At 41.0% G+C, this 25406-nt stretch overlaps 1 pseudogene; it reads right to left on the bottom strand.

Annotated features, from left to right (window-relative positions):
* Positions 1-1508: 1508 nt before the first annotated feature.
* On the bottom strand, positions 1509-3978 carry LOC132507955 (DPEP2 neighbor protein-like; annotated as a pseudogene).
* Between the last annotated feature and the right edge of the window lie 21428 nt (positions 3979-25406).

Here is a 25406-nt window from a genome sequence, read left to right as displayed (position 1 = left end):
TCTCCTTTAGTTCCCATTTAAGTAAGTACTGGCAAGTATATATTCCATACATACATAAATTCAGTTGGACTGTTAGTCAGCGATGGCTGTCTGGTGCCCCTTTTTTCTCCTGTTTGGGGGACTTTCCCATTTTAAAGTTGGTTTGTGAGACTATGAAAACTGTGTGGTGGGTCAGTGTGCTGTTTGTGAGCTAAACTCCTCTAGGTGTTACCCTAGAGTTATTTCACCTTTTTCATGTGTCTCAGTTTCTCCCTCTGGCAGTATAAAATTCCTCTGGGTGTTCAAAGCACTTAGAGGGCCAATCCTTATGTGTACATCCCCAAGTAATTTTATATATTTTTTTATTTAAAAAGTTTTTAAAGATCTTTTTTTAAAATATTTATTTATTTTGGCAGTGCTGAGTCTTAGTTGTGGGATTTTCGTTGCAGCATGTGGGCTCATAGTTGCAGCGTGCAGGCTTCTTAGTTGCGGCATGCATGAGGGATCTAGTTCCCTGACCAGGGATAGAATCCAGGTCCCCTGCATTGGGAGCATGGAGTCTTCCCACTGGACCACCATGGAAGTCCCCCCAAGTAGTTTTTTATATTAATGAGTGGGTTTCCCTATGGGACTGCTGCACAGTATGAGAATTTGCTTCTACCATTCACACACACACATACACACACACACACACACACACACACACACAGGGGATGTGCCTTCTCACAGAAGCTCAACCACTGAGATGCTTTAGGGACTGTGCCCAAACTCCTTCATCCCCAGCCTCTCAAGATTTGGCTCTGATCCCTGGCACCCCCTGGAGCTATTCCACCTTTGGAACATTTCCCGGGTGGCAGGAGTGCCTAGCACAGGGGTTGTGACCTAAATCTGAGTACTGGCGACCCTAGAAGTCTGTTACACAAAAAAATTTTATTGAGCAGTTAGGGATCCCACTGGGGACAGAAAGGGCTGGCAATAAAGGAGCATGTGAAACTCGGGGCAGGGTGCATACTTCTTAACTCTACATCCTGTTCTTGCTTCAGGGAGCAGGTCTTCCTGGGCCTTTCTATCCTGCCTCCTGAGACCCCAGGCAGAAGGCTCTTTGGGAAGCCACAGATTGCTGCTTTCTGTTTCAAAAAGCCCAGCTCCCCCCTGGTTTGTGGTGGTGGCCACTGACAATGGCTCAGGGCAGGGGCCCATTTGGTAGACTGCTAAGTCTTCTTTGCACTCTGACTCTGCTCCTGCATCCTCCTTGGCTCACAGAAGGGCCCCTGAGGATTGAGCAGAGAACGTCAGGTTTTCTTCCAGGCAAGCTTCAGCCCTGGGATGTTCAGGGCAGACTCTCATTACAAACCTCAGTTTCTGAGGCTCCTTGCTTATGGCCATTTAGTGTAGAAGGAGGCTCCTGGGTGGGAAAGGCTCAGACAGAACGACGCAGGTTCTAATCTGTGGCAGTTGGCCGGGGATGGGGGGTGTCAATGCAGAAAGAGGCATTTGCTGCCTTAGGCAGTTAAGCCATTGCCCTCTCTTTATGATGGCTCACCTGCAAGATTCTGTGGGGTCCGCCTCCTGGCAGCATGCTGCAGTTGCCGGATTTTGGGTCTGGGGTAACCCAGATCTTTGTCCAACGTTCCCAGAGTGTGCTTTCTCTTGAGAGCACGTCTGGGGACCGACTTCTCTGCTTCCACCTTTGCTGGCGTGGCCAAAGGAACATCCCTGTAGACCCGGTAGCCACCAACCAGGCAGTATGTCTCCCTATGCCGGCCCAACTGCGCTTCTCAAAACCCTCGGTAGAGGACAAAGTAGTGACCAGGTGTAGGAGGAGAAACGGGAGCCACTGCTGCTGCAAAGAAAATCAGAACTGATCAGTCACTTCTGCTGTGCACAGTCTCCTGCCAGTATTGCCCTCTCTCATGTCTCTCCCAGTTTCTGGCTAAAGACATTTAATCTACTTGACATCCAAAACACAGCCTTGGCCCATCACCTCTATGAGTCCCTAGAGAAGGGACACTGGCTGCAAAAGCAATCCCTAGAGCCTACGGCTGCAGCAGATGAGGAAGTCTCCTGACCGTTCCCAGGGAAAACAGTAGAACCCGAAAGAAATTGCAATCATGATCCTCTCCATCTCTCCCTTCCACAACAGAGAAAACATTTCTTGCAGTCTGTCATTTCTGAGGTTTTAATGAAAATGTCTTTCAAGTTTTGGAAAAAAAAATAATCTAATATAAATTGGTTAAGAACCCCCTCTGATACTTTTATGTAGATTAGAACAAGGCCAAATACTGAGGCAGAGTGATCAGGAGACTCAGAACTGGGTTCTGGGTCCCAAGTCTAGGCTCACATCAACCCAGCCTCCTGGGACACCGTCTCCTCAGCCCTCCAGTCTCATTAGTACTGCATCAACCCCCCTTCGTTCTTTTGGTCTTCCCATCAATATGGCACCACCCTCTCCCCTAGTACTCAGCAACTCAGGATGGGATGTGTCTGAGGGGACCGATATAGACGCCTACATGACAGCACAGAGGTGCCTGCGTTTGAAGGTGCGGTTCAAGAGTGGCCCTCTTCCTCAAACTGCTACATTTACAATTTGCCAACAAAAATGCACTTGTCTTTTGCTAAGAGGCCAATTAGGAAAGGGTCTGAATGGAAGCATCCTGTAGCCCAAAGGGGAAGACTATATTTATAAAGATCAGAACCTTCCTGCACACTTGTCTAGGGATAACTTTTCACTTGTCCTCAGCAGTGAGCACTGTGGGTCACTGAAGATGTCCCAGGTCACAGGTATTAGAGCTGGGAAAGTGCTCAGTTGTATGTGGTGGGAAAGCCCCAGAGGAACAAGTGGCAGCCAGGGAAGGTTGTGTGTCTACCATGCATCTAGTACAGATGCCCAGTCTCGGTGTACCTGCTGCACTGTCCTCCCAGGGAGCAGAGGACAGGTTAGAGTAAATATAGAAGATCTGGTCAGATATTCTCTCTCAGACAACCAAAGAGATTGGTATCTGGTGGAGAACTTTCTCCAGGGAAAGAAGTTCCCTCCAGGGTAGGGAAGTTTCTCTGAGGGCAGCACGTTTGCATAGTTACCCTGCCATGGAAACTGTCAGAAGGCCTGTGAGGGCATCACTACCCAGTGAGGTCATATAAGGAACCTTGTGACTTGAGGGGCAGGCTTCAGGAGGAGGGGCAGTTTTGTGGAGGAGAGCGGGGTGGAGTCTGCGGTAGTCTGCCTGGCCACACACACATGGGCCTTCCCACCCATGCCGTAGTCTAGTAGACACCCCACCTGGGGTGTGCCAGTGGGCTGGCCCAGCCCGAGTGGCCCCAGGAGGGAAAGAGAGACCCACATTCTCAGATTTGCTTGAGAGGCAAGATTAATGTAAGACACAGCTAGGTTGTATGACACTCACCCTAAGAGGCAGAGAATTCTGTGGACTGGTGAATCAGGGAAGGCTCCTTGGCTATGGTACAGAAGGACAAGTGAGATTTGGCCCCACGGGGAAGAGAGGGAAGACATTCCAGTTTGGAAGAATAAAAGCAAAGCACACTGTTCTCAACCTTGTCCTGGTCAAAATATAAATTCATAGTACCCTCACATTTTTACAACTGAGGACTTATAAAACCAAGAGGTTAAGGGGCCTACCCAGTGTTACACAGGTAGTGGAGAGGTGTTCCGCTCAATGGTTAGGTTCATGTCGGGGCTCCAGATTTACAGCTGATAGGAATGTGAGGACAAGCTCATGCCATTTCAAACATTTCCAAGTGATACTGAGAGAGATGTTAAAGGTGCAGAATGAGGGTGCTGAATGACCTAAAAAAGTGGGAATGGTGGGCCCATTTTAACATGAAATTGAAAACAAATTCATGACAAAAGGGCATAATACAAAATGACAGCATAATCATTACACTCCCCTCTCCCCTAGAAGTAAACAGCATTAGAATCCTCTCTCTATCCACGATGAAAGGATGAGATAAATGCTCAGCAGCAGCCCCCATGAAGAACATGGTCAACAGTGTGAAGAGGTGTTTCTAAGACGATTTGGTCCAACTCAGAGAAGGAAAGAGACAACTCTTCCCTTAGCCTGATCAGGCCCAAGGAAGGAATCACATTTGGGGCAGTCTTTGATAGTGTGGCAATGAGAGAGAACTTTCTTTAGGAGGGGACTCCCTGTTGCCGACCTTGAAAAAGCAAAGATGGGACATTCGTTTACTGGGGCTGTTGCAGAGGGGCTGTGCCCAGAGGTTGGGCCACCCTGCTTGAGAATCAAAGCACCTTGTATTCCTGAGCTGCTTGAATGCTTCAATCGCCGGATTTTGGGTCTGGGGAAACCCAGGTCTTGGTCCGACCTTTCCGGAGCATGATTTCTCTTGGGAGCACGTCTGGGGACTGGCTTCTCTGCTTCCACCTTTGCTGGCGTGGCCAAAGCAACATCCCCGTAGACCCGGTAGCCACCAACCAGGAAGTATGTCTCCCCATGCCGGCCCAATTGCATTTCTCCACACCCTCGGTAGAGGACATGGTAGTGACCAGGTGTAGGAGGAGAAATGGGAGCCACTGCTGCTACAAAGAGAATCAGAAATGATCAGTCACTTCTGCTGTGCACAGTCTCCTGCCAGTATTGTCCTCTCTCATGTCTCTCCCAGTTTCTGGCTAAAGACATTTAATCTACTTGACATCCAAAACACAGCCTTGGCCCATCACTTCTATGAGTCCCTAGAGAAGGGACACTGGCTGCAAAAGCAATCCCTAGAGCCTACGGCTGCAGCAGATGAGGAAGTCTCTTGACCATTTCCAGGAAAACAGTAGAACCCAAAAGGAATTGCAATCATGATCCTCTCCATCTCTCCCTTCCACAACAGAGAAAATATCTCTTGCAGTGTGTCACTTCTGAGGTTTTAATGAAAATGTCTTTCAAGTTTTGGGAAAAAAAATAATCTAATATAAATTGGTTTAGAACCCCATCCACCTTGGCAACCCCTCTTGGGCCCCATTTATACTGCCTGTTTCAACCACATTGAAGTCTAGCCCTCTGATACTGTTGCGTAGATTAGAACAAGGCCAAATACTGAAGCAGAGTTATCAGGAAACTCAGAACCAGGTTCTGGGTACCAAGTCTAGGCTCACATCAACCCAACCTCCTGGGACACCATCTCCTCAGCCCTCCAGTCTCATTAGCACTTCATCACCCCCCCCCTTCGTTCTTACGGTCTTCCCATCAATATGGCAACACCCTCTCCCCTAGTACTCAGCAACTCAGTAAGGGATGTGTCTGAGGGGACCGATATAGATGTCTACATGATAGCACAGTGGTGCCTGGGTTTGCAGGTGCGGTTCAAGAGTGGCCCTGTTCCTCAAACCGCTCCATTTACAATTTGCCAACAAAAATGCACTTGTGTTTTGTTAGGAGGCCAATCAGGAAAGGTCTGAATGAAAGCATCCTGTAGCCCAAAGGGTAAGGCTACATTTATAAAGCTCAGAACCGTCCTGCACACTTGTCCAGGGATGACCTTATACTTGTCCTCAGCAGTAAGAACTGTGCGTCCCTGAAGGCGTCCCAGGTCACCGGTATTACTTACATCTGGGAAAATGCTCCACTGTACGTAGTTGGCAACCCCCACAGGAACATGTGCCAGTCAGGTGAGGTTGTGTGTACACCACATCTCCTGTAGAGATGCTCGGTCTGGGTGTACCTGCTGCACTGCCCACCCAGGGATCAGAGCACCGGTTAGAGTACATATAGACTATACGGTCAGACTTTCTCAGACAACCAAAGAGATTGATGTCTGGTGGAGAACTGGTAGGGAAATTTCTCTGGGGACAGCACGTTTCTATAGTTACTCTGCCACAGAAACTGTCAGAAGGCCTGTGAGGGCATCACGACCCATCGAGGTCATCATATAAGGAACCTTTGACTTGAGGGGTAGGCTTCAGGAGGAGGGGCAGTTTTGTGGAGGAGAACAGGGAAGAGGCAGAGATACTCTGCCTTGGCCCTCACACCTGGGCCTCCCCACCCATGCCCTAGTGTAGTAGACACCCCACGTGGGGTGTGCCGGTGGGCTGGCACAGCCCCAGGGGCCACAGGAGGGCAAGAGTGACCCACATTCTGAGATTGGCTTGAGAGGCAAGATTAACGTAAGAGACAGCTAGGTTGCATGGCACTGACCCTAAGAGGCAGAGATTTGTGTGGCCTGGAGAATCAGGGGAGGTTCCTTGGCAGTGGGTCTGAAGGACCAGTGAGATTTGGACCCATGGGGAAGAGAGGGAAAACATTCCAGTTTGGAAGAATAAAAGCAAATACACACTCTTCTCAACCTTGATCTGCCCGAAATATAAATTCATAGCACTCTCACATTTTTACAATTGAGGAGTTAAAAATAACAAGAGGTTAAGTGGCCTACCCAGTGTTACACAGGTAGTGGAGAGGTGTTCTTCTCAATGGTTAGGGTCATGTTGGGGCTCTGGGTTTACAGCTGATACGAATGTGAGGACAAGCTCATGCCATTTCAAACATTTCCAAGTGATACTGAGAGCGATGTTAAAGGTGCAAAATGAGAGTGCTGAATGACATCACAAAGTGGGAATGGTGGGCCGATTTTAACATGAAATTGAAAACAAATTAATGACAAAAGGACATAATACAAAATGACAACATAATCACTACAGTCCCCTCTCCCCTAGAAGTAAAAATTGTTAGGATCCTCTGTTTCTCCACCATGAAAGGATGAGATGAAAGCTCAGCAGCAGCCCCCGTGAAAAACATGGTCAACAGTGTGGAGAGGTGTTACTAAGATGATTTGGTCCGACTCAGAGAAGGAAAGAGACAACTCTTCCCTTAGCCTGATCAGGGCCACAGGAAGGAACATTTGGGAAGGCTTTGATAGTGTGGCAATGAGAGAGAACCTTCTTTAGGACGGGACTCCCTGTTGCGGACCTTGAAAAAGCAAAGATGGGACATTCCTTTATTGGGGCTGTTGCAGAGGCGATGTGCCCATGAGGTAGAGACTGTTTCAACTACCATTTTAGAGGTTGAGGTACCCCGTTTGAAAACCACAGCAACTTCTATTCCTAAACTGGTCGAATCAGCGGGTGCATGTTAGGAGAGATGAAGTCAGGCCCCATTGGAGCAGACTGCCTTTGGGAGTGGTAGAATGTAAAATGTGAAGGGGAATGCTGTGGAGGAGGTTTGTCATGGCAGGTGGGTCAGCATGAGACCATTCAGATTCTCCAAGGCCTCCAGAGATTACTTGGCTGGGAGCATCCCTCTGATGTGGTGGGGGGACTGCTACCTTAACAAGACCTGGCTGGGCATCTGTGGGAGGCAGAATAAATGGTTTATTAACTTACGAGAGTGAGAGACTCACCTGGGGGGTTCCACAAAAGCACTTAAAAAGACTTGTCCTGGACTCTTGAGCCAACCCTAAGAAAACTTATCTAGATGTGGAGTAGGGCTCAGGAAGCTGCACTTTTAATAAGCTTCCTAGGCAGTCCCACCACAGTGGTCCATGTATAGAGTGACCAAATTATTGTGTATTATCGGTTGCTTTTGGGAGTCAAAGTGGGCAATATTAAAAACTGCAGCAGGCATACCTATAAACAGGGAATATTCAAGACAAACAGAGGTGTATAGTTATTCTATGCATGAATCAGATTTGAGAAAAGCTAGCCTGGTTGTTAAAGAGCACAACACTTACGACAGACAGACCAGATTCTGTCCTACTTACTTGTGTGATTTTGACCAAGTTCTTTTATCCTTCTGACTGTTTCTTCATATGGAAAAGAACTATGGCTGTATATTTAGCACAATATTCTCTTTTGGCAAAATTTGCTCTGGGTCCATTTGTATTCTCTGCAACTTAATCCTTTCCAGTGTGCAAGCATTTTTAAGTTGTTTGGTGAAGTATTACATTTGACTTTCAACTGTTACTTTGGACAAAGCTTATATAGTGCGGCAGAGACTAAAACCTATGCAGAGATAGTGAGAGGATGTTATAAGCTTATTCTGCCAGTTTATAAAAATGTTTAACCTTTTCTCCTCTTCCTCCACCTGCCACCAAGAGATGAGAAAGAAGGCACCGCCTGGAAATGCATAGCAAGCAGTACTTCTGTGTCAGTTTGGCTTTTATCCCTCTACCAGTACTTCCCAGAGAGATTTCACCAAAGGTGCCTAAGCTTGCCATGGTCATTGTTGTGAAGAAAGTTTCTCTCTATTGTTAGTCGCATCCCCTTTTCCTTCTCCGGGGGGCTAAATGGATGTTTGGGGGCAGGAAATAAAATTTAAACTAAAACATCAAAAAAACACCCCCAATTGTTCAAGTTTTCTTTTTTTTTACATCTTTATTTGAGTATAATTGCTTTACAATGGTGTGTTAGTTCTGCTTCATACCAAAGTGAATCAGTTTTACATATACATATGTTCCCATATCTCTTCCCTCTTGCGTCTGCCTCCCTCCCAACCTCCCTATCCCACCCATCTAGGTGGTCACAAAGCACCGAGCTGATCTCTCTGTGCTATGCGGCTGCTGCCCACTAGCTATCTATTTTACTTTTTATAGTGTATATATGTTCATGTCACTCTCTCACTTTCTCATGTCTCACATGTCACTTTGTCATGTCCCTTCCCCTTCCCCATATCCTCAAGTCCATTCTCTAGTAGGTCTGTGTCTTTATAACTGCCTTGCCTCTAGGTTCTTCATGACATTTTTTTTTTAAATTCCATATATATGTGTTAGCATATGGTATTTGTCTTTCTCTTTCTGACTTACTTCACTCTGTATGACAGACTCTAGGTCCATCCACCTCATTACAAACAGCTTAATTTCATTTCTTTTTATGGCTGAGTAATATTCCACTGTGTATATGTGCCACATCTTCTTTATCCATTCATCCAATGATGGACACTTAGGTTGTTTCCATCTCCCGGCTATTGTAAATAGAGCTGCAATGAACATTTTGGTACATGACACTTTTTGAATTATGGTTTTCTCAGGGTATATGCCCAGTAGTGGGATTGCTGGGTCATATGGTAGTTCTATTTGTAGTTTTCTAAGGAACCTCCATACTGTTCTCCATAGTGGCTGTACCAATTCACATTCCCCCCAGCAGAGCAAGAGTGTTTCCTTTTCTCCACACTCTCTCCAGCATTTATTGTTTCTAGATTTTTTGATGATGGCCATTCTGACTGGTGTGCAATGATATCTCACTGTAGTTTTGATTTGCATTTCTCTAATGTTTAATGATGTTGAGGATTCTTTCATGTATTTGTTGGCAGTCTATATATTTTCTTTGGAGAAATGTCTATTTATGTCTTCTGTCCATTTTTGGATTGGGTTTTTTTGGGGTTTTTGTTATTGAGCTGCATGAGCTGCTTGTAAATTTTGGAGATTAATCCTTTGTCAGTTGCTTCATGTGCAACTATTTTCTCCCATTCTGAGGGTTGTCTTTTCATCTTGTTTATGGTTTCCTTTGCTGTACAAAAGCTTTTAAGTTTTATTAGGTCCCATTTGTTTATTTTTGTTTTTATTTCCATTTCTCTAGGAAGTGGATCAAAAGGATCTTGCTGTGATTTATGCCATAGAGTGTTCTGCCTATGTTTTCCTCTAAGAATTTGATAGTTTCTGGCCTTATATTTATGTCTTTAATCCATTTTGGGCTTATTTTTTGTATGCTGTTAGGGAGTGATCTAATCTCATACTTTGACATGTACCTCTCCACTATTCCCAGCACCACTTACTGAAGAGGCTGTCCTTTCTCCACTGTACATTCCTACCTCCTTTATCAAAGATAAGATGACCATATGTGCATGGGTTTATCTCTGGGCTTTCTATCCTGTTCCATTGATCTATATTTCTTTTTTTTTTTGTCAGCACCATATTGCCTTGATTACTGTAGCTTTGTAGTATAGTCTGAAGTCAGGGAGCCTGATTCCTCCAGCTCCGTTTTTCGTTCTCAAGATTGCTTTGGCTATTCGGGGTCTTTTGTGTTTCCATACAAATTGTGAAATTTTTTGTTCTAGTTCTGTGAAAAATGCCAGTGGTAGTTTGATAGTGATTGCATTGAATCTGTAGATTGCTTTGGGTAGTAGGGTCATTTTCACAATGTTGATTCTTCCAATCCAAGAACATGGTATATCTCTCCATCTATTTGTATCATCTTTAATTTCTTTCATCAGTGTCTTATAATTCTCTGCATACAGGTCTTTTGACTCCTTAGGTAGGTTTATTCCTAGATATTTTATTCTTTTTGTTGCAATGGTAAATGGGAGTGTTTTCTTGATTTCACTTTCAGATGTTTCATCATTAATGTATAGGAATGCCAGAGATTTCTGTGCATTAATTTTGTATCCTGCTACATTACCAACTTCATTGATTAGCTCCAGTAGTTTTCTGGTAGCATCTTTAGGATTCTTTATGTATAGTATCATGTCATCTGCAAACAGTGACAGCTTTACGTCTTCTTTTCTGAGTTGGATTCCTTTTATTTCCTTTTCTTCTCTGATTGCTGTGGCTAAAACGTCCAAAACTATGTTGAATAAGAGTAGTGAGAGGGGCAACCTGTCTTGTTCCTGATCTTAGTGGAAATGCTTTCAGTTTTTCACCATTGAGGACAATGTTGGCTGTGGGTTTGTCATATATGGCCTTTATTATGTTGAGGAAAGTTCCCTCTATGCCTACTTTCTGCAGGGTTTTTTTAAATCATAAATGGGTGATGAATTTTGTTGAAAGCTTTCTCTGCACCTATTGAGATGACCATATGGTTTTTCCCCTTCAGTTTGTTAATATGGTGTATCACATTGATTGATTTGCGTATATTGAAGAATCCTTGCATTCCTGAGATAAACCCCACTTGATCATGGAGTATGATCCTTTTAATGTGCTGTTGGATTCTGTTTGCTAGTATTTTGTTGAGGATTTTTGCATCTATGTTCATCAGTGATATAGGCCTGTAGTTTTCTTTCTATGTGACATCCTTGTCTGGTTTTGGTATCAAGGTGATGGTGGCCTCGTGGAATGAGTTTAGGAGTGTTCCTCCCTCTGCTACATGTTGGAATTGTTTGAGAGGGATAGGTGTTAGCTCTTCTCTAAATGTTTGATAGAATTTGCCTGTGAAGCCATCTGGTCCTGGGATTTTGTTTCTTGAAAGATTTTTAATCACAGCTTCAATTTCAGTGCTTGTGATTGGTCTGTTCATATTTTCTATTTCTTCCTGATTCAGTCTTTGCAGTTTGTGCATTTCTAAGAATTTGTCCATTTCTTCCTGGTTGTCCATTTTATTGTCATAGTGTTGCTTGTAGTAATCTCTCATGATCTTTTCTATTTCTGCAGTGTCAGTTATTACTTCTCCTTTTTCATTTCTTATTCTATTGATTAGAGTCTTCTTTTTTTTCTTGAGGAGTCTGGCTAATGTTTTATCAATTTTGTTTATCTTCTTAAAGAACCAGGTTTTAGTTGTATTGATCTTTGCTATTGTTTCCTTCATTTCTTTTTCATTTATTTCTGATCTGATCTTTATGATTTCTTTCCTTCTGCTAACCTTGGAGTTTTTTTTTTTTTTTTTTTTTGCTCTTCTTTCTCTAATAGCTTTAGGTGCAAGGTTATGTTGTTTATTCAAGATGTTTCTTGATTCTTAAGGTAGAATTGTATTGCTGTAAACTTCTCTCTTAGAAGTGCTTTAGCTGCATCCCGTAGGTTTTGAGTTGTTGTGACTCCATTGTCATTTGTTTCTAGGTAGTTTTTTGATTTCCTCTTTGATTTCTTCAGTAATCACTTCGTTATTAAGTAATGTATTGATTAGCCTCCATGTTTTTGTATTTTATACAGATCTTTTCCTGTAATTGATATCTAGTATCATAGTGTTGTGTTCAGGAAAGATACTTGATACAATTTCAATTTTCTTAAATTTACCAAGGCTTGATTTGTGACCCAAGATATGATCTATCCTGGAAAATATTCCATGAGCACTTGAGAAAAATGTGTATTCTGTTGTTTTTGATGGAATGTCCTATAAATATCAATTAAGTCCATCTTGTTTAATGTATCATTTAAAGCTTGTGTGTCTTTTTTTCTTTTCATTTTGGATGATCTGTCCATTAGAGAAAGTGGGGTGTTAATGTCCCCTACTATGAATGTGTTAATGTCAATTTCCCCTTTTATGGCTGTTCGTATTTGCCTTATGTATTGAGGTGCTCCTATGTTGGGTGCATAAATATTTACAATTGCTATATCTTCGTTATGGATCAATCCCTTGATCATGATGTAGTGTCCTTCTTTGTCTCTTCTAAAAGTCTTTATTTTAAAGTTTATTTTGTCTGATATGAGAATTGCTACTCCAGCTTTTTTTTCATTTCCATTTGTATGTAATATATTTTTCCATCCCTTTCCTTTCAGTCTGTATGTGTCTCTAGGTCTGAAGTGGGTCTCTTGTAGACAGCATATATATGGGTCTTGTTTTGGTATCCATTCAGCCAGTCTGTGTCTTTTGGTGGGAGCATTTAATCCATTTACATTTAAGGTAATTATCGATCTGTATGTTCCTATTCCCATTTTCTTAATTTTTTTGGGTTTGTTATTGTAGGTCGCTTCCTTCTCTTGTGTTTCTTGCCTAGAGAAGTTCCTTTAGCATTTGTTGTAAAGCTGGTTTGGTGGTGCTGAACTCTCTCAGCTTTTGCTTGTCTATAAAGCTTTTAATTTCTCCATCAAATCTGAATGAGATCCTTCCTGGGTAGAGTAATCTTGGTTGCAGGTTTTTCTCCTTCATCAACTTAAATATGTCTTTCCAGTCCCTTCTGGCTTGCAGAGTTTCTGCTGAAAGATCAGCTGTTAACCTTATAGGGATTCCCTTGTGTGTTATTTTTCCCTTGCTGCTTTTAATATGTTTTCTTTGTATTTAATTTTTGACAGTTTGATTAATATGTGTCTTGGTGTATTTCTCCTTGGATTGATCCTGTATGGGACTCTCTGTGCTTCCTGCACTGAGTTAACCATTTCCTTTCCCATAATAGGGAAGTTTTCAACTCTAATCTCTTCAAATGTTTTCTCAGTCCCTTTCTTTTTCTCTTCTTCTTCTGGGACTGCTATAATTCAAATGTTGGTGCATTTAATGTTGTCCCAGAGGTCTGTGAGACTGTCCTCAGTTATTTTCATTCTTTTTTCTTTATTCTGCTCTGCAGTAGTTATTTCCATTATTTTATCTTCCAGGTCACTTATCCGTTCTTCTGCCTCAGTTATTCTGCTATTGATCCCATCTAGTGTACTTTTAATTTCATTTATTGTGTTATTCATCATTGCTTGTTTCATCTTTAGCTCTTCTTGGTCCTTGTTAAATGTTTCTTGCATTTTCTCTATTCTATTTCCAAGATTTTGGATTATCTTTACTATCATTATTCTGAATTCTTTTTCAGGTAGACTGCCTATTACCTCTTCACTTTTTAGGTCTGGTGGGTTTTATCTTGCTCCTTTATCTGCTGTGTGTTTTTCTGTCTTCTCATTTTGCTTATCTTACTGTGTTTGGGGTTTCCTATTTGCAGACTGCAGGTTCGTAGTTCCCTTTGTTTTTGGTGTCTGTCCCCAGTGGCTGAAGTTCGTTCAGTGGGTTGTGTAGGCTTCCTGGTGGAAGGGACTAGTGCCTGTGCTCTGGTGGATGAGGCTGGATCTTGTGTTTCTGATGGGCAGGTCCACGTCTGGTGGTGTGTTTTGGGGTGTCTGTGCACTTATTATGATTTTAGGTAGCCTCTCTGCTAATGGGTGGGGTTGTGTTCCTGTCTTTCTAGTTGTTTGGCATAGGGTGTCCCTCACTGTAAGTTGCTGGTTGTTGAGTGAAGCTGGGTGCTGGTGTTGAGATGGAGATCTTTGGGAGATTTTCACCATTTGATATGGAGCTGGGAGTTTTCTTGTGGACCAGTGCCCTGAAGTTGGCTCTTCCACTGCAGAGGCACAGCACTGACTCCTGGCTGTAGCACCAAGAGCCTTTCATCCACACGGCTCAGAATAAAATGGAGAAAAGGTAGAAAGAAAGAAAGAAAGAAAGAAAGAAAGAAAGAAAGAAAGAAAGAAAGAAAGAAAGAAAGAAAGAAAGAGGATAAAATAAAATAAAGTAAGGTAAAATAAAGTTGTTAAAAAATAATTATTAAGAAAAAAAATTTTTTTAAGTTATAAAACCAAACAAACAAAAAAACAGACGGATAGAACCCTAGGACAAATGGTGAAAGCAAAGCTATACAGACAAAATCTCACACAGAAGGACACACATACACACTCACAACAAGAGGAAAAGTGTAAAAAATAATAAATATTGCATTCAAAGTCCACCTCCTCAATTTGGGATGATTCTTTGTCTATTCATGTATTCCACAGATGCAGGGTATATCATGTTGATTATGGAGATTTAATCCGCTGCTCCTGAGGCTGCTGGGAGATATTTCCCTTTCTCTTCTTTGTTCTCACAGCTGCCGGGACTCAGCTTTGGATTTGACCCCGCCTCTGCGTGTAGGTCGCCTGAGTGCGTCTTTTCTTTGCTCAGAAAGAATGGAGTTAAAGAAGCAGCTGATTCGGGGGCTCTGGCTCACTCAGGCTGTGGGGAGGGAGAGGTACAGAATGTGGGGTAAGCCTGCAATGGCAGAAGCCGGCGTGACGTTGCACCAGCCTGAGGTACCCCGTGCGTTCTCCTGGGGAAGTTGTCCCTGGATCACGCGACCCTGGCAGTGGTGGGCTGCACAGGCTCCCTGGAGGGGTGGTGTGGATTGTGACCTGTGCTCGCACACAGGCCTCTTGTTGGCAGCAGCAGCACCCTTAGCATCTCATGCCCGCCTCTGTGGTCTGTGCTGTTGGCCATGGCTCGCATCCATCTCTGGACCTCCTTTAAGCAGTGCTCTTAATCCCCTCTCCTCACGCACCAGGAATCAAAGAGGGAAGAAAATTTCTCTTGCATCTCGGCAGGTCCAGACTTTTCCCCGGACTCCCTCCTGGCTAGCTGTGGTGCACTAACCCCTGCAGGCTGTGTTCACACTGCCAATCCCCGTCCTCTCCCTGTGCTCCAACTGAAGCTGGAGCCTCAGCTCCCAGCCCCCCCCCCCAACCCTGGCAGGTGAGCAGAGAAGCCTCTCGGGCTGGTGAGTGCCAGTCGGCACCGATTCTTTGTGCAGGAATCTCTCCACTTTGCCCTCCACACCCCTGTTGCTGATGTCTCCTCTGCAGCTCCGAAGCTTCCCCCCTCCGCCACCGCAGTCTCCACCTATGAAGGGGTTTCCTAATGTGTGGAGACCTTTCCTCCTTCACATCTCCCTCCCACTGGTGCAGGTCCTGTCCCTATTGTTTTGTCTCTGTTTATTCTTTTTCCTTTTTCCCTACCCGGTCTGTGGGGAGTTTCTTGCCTTTTGGGAGGTCTGAGGTCTCCTGCCAGTGTTCAGTAGGTGTTCTTTAAGAGTTGTTCCACGTGTAGATGTATTTCTGGTGTATCTGTGGGGAGGAAGGTGATCTCCGCTTTTTACTCTTCCACCATCTTCCCGCTCACTCCCCTATACAACATTTTTAAAATTTATTTTTTTAAGTTTTGGCAGTTTTCTAAATTTTCTACCATTGACATTTATATTACAAAGGTCAGTATCAGTTTTGCTTATTAAATAACATGCAGCTTTAATGTAAAACATAAAATTTATAAAGCACGAATTTGAGAAATATGATTAGACTTGAGAACCCACTAGAGTCAATATTCTTATAAAGTAGCTTGCTACTTTGACAGCCAGAAAAAAAAGATGCAGGTTTAGACATTTTTTTTTTTTTTCATTCTGAGAATGTATTCTCTCCCTCTGGACTTTCTTTTTATGTTAGCACATGTCCTCAGTTTAAATCATTCCATTTTTTGTGACAATATTTACATAAACTCTCAATCTTCCAATTCTCAGCTCTGTGAACTTGATATATTTCTTAGCTTTTTTCTGCCTCAGTTACCTCATTTGTAAAAAAGGAAAAATAATATCATCTGCCTCAGAGGGTTGTGGTGAACATTAAATGAATTATTTGTTACCCCACTTATTATTATGATTATTTAAGTGGATGAACAAATTAAAAATTTATATCTATTATCTATAAATTCCCCTATCCATTCCAATGCTTATATTTTTATCTTTTATCTCAAAATTGAGCATTATATTTATATAATCCTCTACAATACAATGCAAATATAGAGATCACATCACAAAAGTAAATGAACATCACAGAAAAATGTGTTAAGCAAAACATAACACCAAAATAAACTTAAAATATACAAAAATAAATGATGAAGATATTCAAAATATTTTTGTAACTTTACTGAATTTATTAGCTCTAATAGTTTTTTTGATGAAGTCCTTAGGGTTTATTATATATAATATTGCCTCATTGGCAATAGTGAGAGTTTTACTTCTTTCTTTCCAATTTGGATGTCTTTTATTATTATTTTTTTCCTGACTAATTGTTTCCTACTTAATTGGTAAGGACTTCCAATTCTATGTAGAATAAAAGTAGAAAGAGTGGGCATCCTTGTCTTTTTCCTGATCTTGGAGGGAAAGCTTTCAGCTTTTCACCATTGAATATAATGTTAGCTGTGAGCTTTTAATATATGGTCTTTATTTTTATTATTTTGAGAAAGAATAAAGCTAGAGGCATCATGCTCCCTGATTTCAGACCATATTACAAAGCTTTGGTAATTAAAACAATATGGTGTTGACACAAAAATAGACATATAAATCAATGAAAGAGAATAGAAAGCCCAGAGATAAGCCCACACATACTAGGTCAATTAATTTATGACAAAGGAATCAATAATATACAACAGAGAAAGGATAGTCTCTTCAATAAATGGTGCTGGGAAAACAAGGCAACCACATGCAAAATTATAAATATGGACCATTATCTTATACCATACACACAAATTAATAGGTTAAAGACAATGTAAAACTGGAAACCATAAAACTTCTAGATGAAAACTTAGGTGCTAATTCCTTGATATCAATCATGGCAATACATTTTTTAAACCTGACACAAAAAGCAAAGGCAGCAAAAGCAAAATAAACAAATGGAACTGTATTAAACTAAAACGTTTTTTCCCAGAAAAGGATGCTATCAACAAAATTAAAAGGCAAATTACTAAACAAGAGAAAACATTTGCAAATTTTACATCTGATAAATGGTTCATATCTAAAATATATAAAGAATTTATACAACTCAGTGGAAAAAATAATAATTCGATTTAAAAATTGGCAGAGAACGGGAATAGACAGATGGCCAACAGGTACATGAAAAGATGATAAACATCATTAATCATTAAGAAAATGAAAGTCACGGGGGAGAACTTCAAGAAGGTGGAAGAGTAAGATGCAGAGATAACCTCCCTCCCCACAAATACATCAGAAATTCATCTACATGTGGAAAAACTCCTACATAACACATACTGAATGCTGGCAGAAGACCTCAGACTTCCCAAAAGGTAAGAAACTCCCCATGTACCTTGGTAGGGCAAAAGAAAAACGAAAAAACAGAGACAAAAGAACAGGGATGAGACTTGCACCTTGGGGAGGTAGCTGTGAAAGAGGAAAGGAATCCCCTTTGCAGGCGGTGACTGCGGGTGGCACTGGGGGAAGCTTTGGAGCCATGGAGGAGAGTGCAGCAACAGGGTTGTGGAGGGCAAGGTGGAGAGATTCCCACACAGAGGATCAGTGCCAAGCAGCACTCACCAGCCTGACAGACTTGTCTGCTCACCCACCAGGACGGGTGGGGGCTGGGAGCTGAGGTTTGGGCTTCAGAGGTCAGATCCCAAGGAGAGGACTGGGGTTGGCTGTGTGAACACAGCCTGAAAGAGCTAGTGCACCACAGCTAGCTGGGAGGGAGTCTGAAAAAAAGTCTGGAGCTGCCAAACAGGCAAGAGACATTTTCTTGCCTCTTTGTTTCCTGGTGCACAAGAAGAGGGGATTAAGAGTGCCACTTAAAGGAGCTCCAGAGACAGGCACCAGCCACGGCTATCAGCCCGGACCACAGAGACGAGCATGAGTCGCTAAGGCTGCTGCTGCAGCCACCAAAAAGCCTGTGTGCAAGCACAGGGCACTCTCCACACTTCCCCTGCTGGGAGCCTGTGCAGTCCGTCACTGCCAAGGTCCCGTGATCCAGGAACAACTTCCCCCAGGAGAACACATGGCATGCCTCAGGCTGGTGCAACGTCACACTGGCCTCTGTCACTGCAGGCTCACCCCGCATCCTTACCCCTCCCTACCCCTGGCCTGTGTGAGCCAAACCCACGAAGCAGATGCTCCTTTAAACCCATCCTATCTGAGAGGGAACAGATGCCCTCAGGTGACCTACACACAGAGGTGGGTCCAAATCCAAAGCTGAACCCCAGGAGCTGTGCAAACAAAGAAGAAAAGGGAAATCTTTTCCAGCAGCCACAGGAGCAGCAGATTAAATCTCCACAATCAACTTGATGCACCCTGCAACTGTGGAATACCTGAATAGACAACGAATCATCCCAAATTGAGGAGGTGGACTTTGGGAGCAATGAAATATATATATATATATTCCCCTTTTTTCTCTTTTTGTGAGTGTGTATGTATATGCTTCTGTGTGTGAATTTGTCTGTATAGCTTTGTTTTTACCATTTTTCTTAGGGTTCTGTCTGTCTTTTTTTTTATTACTTAAAATTTTTTTTCTTAATAATTATTTCTTATTTTAAGAATTTATTTTATTTTTTTTTAAATGTATTTTATTTTTTATTCTTCTTTCTTTCCTTCATTTTTTCCTCCCTTTTATTCTGAGTCATGTGGAGGACATGCTCTTGGTGTTCTAGCAAGGTGTCAGGGCTGTGCCACTGAGGTGGGAGAGCCAAGTTCTGGACACTGTTCCACAAGAGACCTCCAAGCTCCATGTAATATCAAATGGTGAAAATCTCACAGAGATCTCCATCTCAACATCAAGCCCCAGCTCCACTCAAAACCCATCAAGCTCCAGTGCTGGACACCCTATGCCAAACAACTACCAAGACAGGAACAAAACACCACCCATTAGCACAGATGCTGCCTAAAATCATAATAAGGCCACAGACACCCCAAAACACACTACCAGACATGGACCTGCCCAACAGAAAGACAATATCCAGCCTCATTCACCAGAAAACAGGCACTAGTTCCCTCCACCAGGAAGCCTACACAACCCACTGAACCAACCTTAGACACTGGGGACAGAAACCAAAAACAATGGGAACTATGAACCTGCAGCCTGTAAAAAGGAGAAAACAAAAAGGGTAAGTTAAGCAAAATGAGAAGACAGAGAAACACACAGCAGATGAAAGAGCAAGGCAAAAAAACACCACACCTAACAAATGAAGTAAAAATAGGCAGTATACCTGAAAAAGAATTCAGATTAATGATAATAAAGTTGATCCAAAATCTTGGAAATAGAATGGAGAAAATAGAAGAAACATTTAACAAGGAACTAAAAGAACTAAAGAGCAAGTAAACAGTGGTGAACAACAAAATAAATGAAATTAAAAATTCTCTAGAAGGGATCAATAGCAGAATAAGTGAGGCAGAAGAACAGATAAGTGACCTGGAAGATAAAATAGTGGAAATAAATACTGAAGAGCAGAATAAAGAAAAAGAATGAAAAGAATTGAGGACAGACTCAGAGACCTCTGGGACAACATTAAATGCACCAACATTCAAATTATAGCAGTCCCAGAAGAAGAAGAGAAAAAGAAAGGGACTGAGAAAATATTTGAAGACATTATAGTTGAAAACTTCCCTAATATGGGAAAGGAAAGAGTTAATCAAGTCCAGGAAGCACAGAGAGTCCCATACAGGATAAATCCAAGGAGAAACATTCCAAGACACATATTAATCAAACTGTCAAAAATTAAATACAAAGAACAAATATTAAAAGAAACAAGGGTAAAACAACAAATAACACATGAGGGAATCCCCATAAGGTTAACAACTGATCTTTCAGCAGAAATTCTGCAAGCCAGAAGCGAGTGGCAGGACATGAAGGAGAAAAGCCAAGATTACTCTACCCAGCAAGGATCTCATTCAGATTTGAGGAAGAAATTAAAACCTTTACAGAAAAGCAAAAGCTAAGAAAATTCGGCACCCCCCAAACCAGCTTTACAACATAAGCTAAAGGAACTTCTCTAGTCAGGAAACACAAGAAAATGAAAATACCTACAATAACAAACGCAAAACAATTAAGAAAATGGGATTAGGAACATACATATCGATAATTACCTTAAATGTAAATGGATTAAATGTTCCAACAAAAGACATAGATTGGCTGAATGGATACAAAATCAAGACCTGTATATATGCTGTCTACAAGAGACCTACCTCAGACTTAGGGACACATACAGATTGAAAGTGAGGGGATGGAAAAATATATTCCATGCAAATGGAAATCAAAAGGAAGCTGGAGTAGCAATTTTCATATTACGCAAAAGGGACTTTAAAACAAAGACTATTATAAGAGACAAAGAAGGACACTACATAATGATCAAGGGATCAATCCAAGAGGAAGATATAACAATTTAAATATTTATGCAGCCAACATAGGAGCACATCAATACATAAGGCAAATACTAATAGCTATAAAAGGGGAAATCAACTGTAACACAATCATAGTAGGGGACTTTAACACCCCACTTTCACCAATGGACATATCATCCAAAATAAAAATATATAAGGAAACATAAGCTTTAAATGATACATTAAACAAGATGTACTTCATTGACATTTATAGGACATTCCATCCAAAAACCACAGAATACACATTCTTCTCAAGTGTTCATGGAACATTCTCCAGGACAGATCATATCTTGGGTCACAAATCAAGCCTTGGTAAATTTAAGAAAATTGAAATCATATCAAGTATGTTTTCTGACCACAGCACTATGAGATTAGACACCAATTACAGGAAAAAATCTGTAAGAAATAAAAACTCATGGAGGCTAAACAACACACTACTTAATAATGAAGAGATCACTGAATAAATCAAAGAAGATATCAAAAAATACCTAGAAACAAATGACAATGAAAACATAACAACCCAAAACCTATGGGATACAGCAAAAGCAGTTCTAAGAGGGAAGTTTATAGTAATACAGTCCTGATTTAAGAAACAAGAAACATCTCAAAGAAACAACATAACCTTACACCTAAAGCAATTAGAGAAAGAAGAAGAACAACAACAAAAAAAAAACCCAAAGTTAGCAGAAGAAAAGAATTCATAAAGATCAGATCAGAAATAAATGAAAAAGAAATGAAGTAAATGATAGCAAAGATCAATAAAGTTCAAAGCTGGTTCTTTGACAAGATAAACAAAATTGATAAACCATTAGCCAGACTTATCAAGAAAAAAAGGGAGAAGACACAAATCAATAGAATTAGAAATGAAAAAGGAGAAGTAACAGCAGACACTGCTAAAATACAAAAGATCATGAGAGATTACTACAAGCAACTCTATGCCAATAAAATGGAAAACCTGGAAGAAATGGACAATTATTAGAAAAGCACAAGTTTCCAACACTGAACCAGGAAGAAACAGAAAATATAAACAGACCAATCACAAGCACTGAAATTGAAACTGTGATTAAAAATCTCCCAACAAACAAAAGTCCAGGACCAGATGGTTTCACAGGTGAATTCTATTAAACATTTAGAGAAGAGCTAACACCTATCCTTCTCAAACTCTTCCAAAATACATCAAAGGGAGGAACACTCCCAAACTCATTCTACGAGGCCACCATCACTCTGATACCAAAACCAGACAAACATGTCACAAAGAAAGAAAACTACAGGTCAATATCACTGATGAACATAGACGCAAAAATCTTCAAAAAAATACCAGCAAATAGAATTCAACAGCACATTAAATGGATCATACACTATGATCAAGTGGCTTTTATCCTAGGAATGCAAGGATTCTTCAATATATGCAAATTGATCAATGTGATATACCATATAAACAAATTGAAGGAGAAAAACCATATGATCATCTCAAGAGTTGCAGAGAAAGCTTTCAACAAAATTCATCACCCATTTATGATTAAAAAAACCCTGCAGAAAGTAGGCATAGAAGGAAGTTTCCTCAACATAATAAAGGCCATGTATAAGAAATCCACAGCCAACATCATCACCAATGGTGAAAAACTGAAAGCATTTCCACTAAGATCAGGAACAAGATAAGGTTGCCCACTCTCACCACTCTTATTCAACATAGTTTTGGAAGTTTTAGCCACAACAATCAGAGAAGAAAAAGAAATAAATGGAATCCAAATTGCAAAAGAAGAAGTAAAGCTGTCACTGTTTGCAGATGACATGATACTATACATAGAGAATCCTAAAGATGCTACCAGAAAATTACTAGAGCCAATCAATGAATTTCATAAAGTAGCAGGATACAAAATTAATGCACAGGAATCTCTAGCATTCCTATACACTAGTGATGAAAAATCTGAAAGTGAAATCAAGAAAACACTCCCAGTTATCATTGCAACAAAAGGAATAAAATATCTAGGAATAAACCTACCTAAGGAGACAAAAGACACTGATGAAAGAAATTAAAGATGATACAAATAGATGGAAAGATATACCATGTTCTTGGATTGGAACAATCAATATTGTGAAAATGACTCTACTATCCAAAGCAATCTACAGATTCAATGCAATCCCTATCAAACTACCACTGGGATTTTACACAGAACTAGAACAAAAATTTTCACAATTTGTATGGAAACACAAAAAACCCTGAAGAGCCAAGGAAATTTGAGAAAGAAAAACGGAGCTGTTCGAATCATGCTCTCTGACTTCAGACTATACTACAAAGCTACAGTAATCAAGACACTATGGTACTGGCACAGAAACAGATATAAAAATCAATGGAACAGGATAGAAAGCCCAGAGATAAACCCACACACATATGGTCACTTTATATTTGATAAAGGAGGCAAGAATATACAGTGGAGAAAAGACAGTCTCTTCAAAAAGTGATGCTGGGAAAACTGGACAGCTCCATGTAAAAGAATGAAATGAGAAAACTCCTAACAACATACACAAAAATAATCACAAAATGGATTAAAGACCTAAATGTAAGGCTAGACACCATCAAACTCTTAGAGGAAAACATAGGCAGAACACTCTATGACATTAATCACAGCAAGACCCTTTTTGACCCACCTCCTAGAGAAATGGAAATAAAAACAAAAATAAACAAATGGGACCTAATGAAACTTAAAAGCTTTTGCACAGCAAAGGAAACCATAAACAAGATGAAAAGACAATCTTCAGAATGGGAGAAAATGTTTGCAAATGAAGTAACTGACAAGGTGTAATCTCCAAAATGTACAAGCAGCTCATGCAGTTCAATATTAAAACAACAACAAACAACCCAATCCAATAATGGCCAGAACACCTAAGTAGACATTTTTTCAAATAAGATATACAGATGCCAATAAACACATGAAAGCATGCTCAACATCAGTAATGATAACAGATATGCAAATCAAAACTACAGTGAGGTATCATCTCTCACTAATCAGAATGGCCATTATCTAAAAATTTACAAACAATAAATGCTGGAGAGGGTGTGGAGAAAATGGAACTCTCTTACACTTTTGCTGGGAATGTTAATTGATACAGCCACTATGGAGAATGGTTATGGACATTTCTCAAGAATACAAATAGAACTATCATACAACCCAGCAATCCCACTACTGGGCATATGCCCTGAGAAAACCATAATTCAAAAAGAGTCATGTACCACAATTTTCATTGCAGCTCTATTTACAATAGCCAGGACATGGAAGCAACCAAAGAGTCCATCAACTGATAAATATATAAAGATGTGACATATATACAATGGAATATTACTCAGCCATAAAAAGAAATGAAATTGAGTTATTTGTAGTAAGGTGTATGGACTTAGAGATGGTCATACAGAGTGAAGTAAGTCAGAAAGAGAAAAACAAATACCATATGCTAACACATATATATGGAATCTAAAAAAAAAAAAAAGGTCATGAAGAACCTAGGGGGATGATGGGAATAAAGCTGCAGACCTACTAGAGAATGGACTTGAGTATACGGGGAAGGGGAAGGGTAAGTTGGGACAAAGTGAGAGAGTGGCATGGACATATATACATTACCAAACGTAAAATAACTAGCTAGTGGGAAGCAGCCGCATAGCATAAGGAACTCATCTCAGTGCTTTGTGACCACCTAATGGGGTGGGATAGGGAGGGTGGGAGGGAGGGAGATGCAAGAGGGAGGAGATATGGAGACATATGTATACGTATAACTGATTCACTTTGTCATAAAGCAGAAAATAGCACACCATTGTAAAACAATTATACTTCAATAAAGATGTTAAAAAGAAAAGGAAAATGCAAATCAAAACCCACAATGATACAGATTGCCAACAAACACATGAAATGAGGCTCAACATCACTAATCATTAGAGAAATGCAAATCAAATCTACAATGAGGTATCACCTCACACCAGTCAGAATTGTCATCATCAAAATATCTATACACAATAAATGCTGGAGAGAGTGTGGAGAAAAGGGAACCCTCTTGCACTGTTGGTGGGAATGTAAATTGATACAGCCACTCTGGAGAACAGTATGGACTTTCATTAAAAAACTAAAAATAGAACTGCCATATGACCCAGCAATCCCACTACTGGGCATATATCATAAGAAAACCATAATTCAAAAAGAGTCATGTACCACAATGTTCATTACAGCTCTATTTACAATAACCAGGACATGGAAGCAACCTAAGTGTCCATTGCCAGATGAATGGATAAAGAAGATGTGGCACATATATACAATGGAATATTACTCAGCCATAAAAAGAAATGAAATTGCGTTATTTGTAGTGAGGTGGATGGACTTAGAGGCAGTCATAGAGGGTGAAGTAAGTCAGAAAGAGAAAAACAAATACTGTATGCTAAGAGATATATATGGAGTCTAAAAAAGAAAAGGTTCTGAAGAACCTAGGGTCAAGACAGGAATAAAGACACAGACATAGAGAATGTACTTGAGGACATGAGGAGGGGGGATCGTAAGCTGGGATGAAGTGAGCAAGTGGCATCACATATATACACTACCAAATGTAAAATAGATAACCAGGGGGAAGCAGCCCCATAGCACAGGGAGATCAGCTTGGTGCTTTGTGACCACTTAGAGGGGTGGGATAGGGTGGGTGGGAGGGAGATGCAGGAGAGAGGAAATATGTGGATATATGTATATGTACAGCTGCTTCACTTTGTTATAAAGCAGAAACTAACACACCATTGTAAAACAATTATACTCCAATAAAGATGTTAAAAAGAAAAAAAAAGCACAATGATATCACCTCATGCCTTTAAAATGGCTAGCATGAAAATGACAAGAGAACAAATGTTAGCAGAAATGTGGAGAAAGG

The sequence above is a fragment of the Lagenorhynchus albirostris genome, chromosome 17 (assembly GCF_949774975.1).
Source record: "Lagenorhynchus albirostris chromosome 17, mLagAlb1.1, whole genome shotgun sequence".
Lineage (NCBI taxonomy): Eukaryota > Metazoa > Chordata > Mammalia > Artiodactyla > Delphinidae > Lagenorhynchus > Lagenorhynchus albirostris.
The sequence above is the reverse complement of the archived record's forward strand: the minus strand, read 5'-3'. Positions and strand labels throughout refer to the sequence as shown.